General features: G+C 51.2%; 2 non-coding genes across 2 annotated transcripts; both read right to left on the bottom strand.

Moving 5' to 3' along the window:
* Positions 1-284: 284 nt before the first annotated feature.
* On the bottom strand, positions 285-357 carry TRNAV-CAC (transfer RNA valine (anticodon CAC)). The gene has a single exon. It is a non-coding gene; the product is annotated as a tRNA-Val (tRNA).
* Positions 358-465: 108 nt separating this feature from the next.
* On the bottom strand, positions 466-538 carry TRNAV-AAC (transfer RNA valine (anticodon AAC)). Its single transcript has one exon. It is a non-coding gene; the product is annotated as a tRNA-Val (tRNA).
* Positions 539-996: the final 458 nt, after the last annotated feature.

Here is a 996-nt window from a genome sequence, read left to right as displayed (position 1 = left end):
CTGGTCTCCTCACTCATTGAGGACACATTCACATAGTGCCCCAAGCTGTTAAAGGGCAACCACAGACACTGCAGCCAAAAATACAGCTCAGAGCTAAGTTCGTGAACTCTGTTAGTGAAGTATTTACAATGTCCTGCAAACTGGACAGCACTGCTATGTGTAAATAAACAAAATATGTTCGTGGAAGGGCCCCTTGGACTACTTTTGGGAGTCAACGAAGCCCACACTGAGAGGGTGGAAAACAGGGCCTTTCTCGGGGCAAGAAAACCAACCGGCAGGTGCCGTGTTTCTGCCCGGTTTCGAACCGGGGACCTTTCGCGTGTGAGGCGAACGTGATAACCACTACACTACAGAAACTCAGACGAGAGCGGCTCGTCGACTGATGCGGGATCTGCATCGATGCCACTAATGGAGCCAACGGGAAGAGCTATGGCCCAGTGCCTAAAAAAACGAGACCGACGGCCATGTTTCTGCCCGGTTTCGAACCGGGGACCTTTCGCGTGTTAGGCGAACGTGATAACCACTACACTACAGAAACGCTGCGGAAGCCGTCACGGCATTTTTCAAAGCAAACGAAAACAGGCTGATCATACTCTGCGGGGTTCGCTTTAAGTAGGCTTTTTTCCCGTTTGTTTCTCTTTCGTTTCTCTTTCCTCCTTTCGCTTCCCAAGGTCCTTTGAGAAAAATGCTATTGACCCGATGGCGCTTTTGGTTCGAGCAGGCTGGCTGGCAAGTCACTGTGGCGCAATCGGTTAGCGCGTTCGGCTGTTAACCGAAAGGTTGGTGGTTCAAGCCCACCCAGTGACGAAGCTCTCTTTTGTTTCTTTGGCACGTGGATCCCAAGGTGCCTGGGTGACTCATAACTATGGACGTTTTTCCGGGAAACACCCATTTGACAAAAAAAAGACAGAAGGCACCTTGCAAGGCAGGCTGTCCAGCTACAGGAAAAGGGAGACGTGGGCTCGCTTGAAGCGTTCACGATGGTGGTATAGCGAG

This window comes from Eleutherodactylus coqui, chromosome 1 (assembly GCF_035609145.1).
Source record: "Eleutherodactylus coqui strain aEleCoq1 chromosome 1, aEleCoq1.hap1, whole genome shotgun sequence".
Lineage (NCBI taxonomy): Eukaryota > Metazoa > Chordata > Amphibia > Anura > Eleutherodactylidae > Eleutherodactylus > Eleutherodactylus coqui.
The sequence above is the reverse complement of the archived record's forward strand: the minus strand, read 5'-3'. Positions and strand labels throughout refer to the sequence as shown.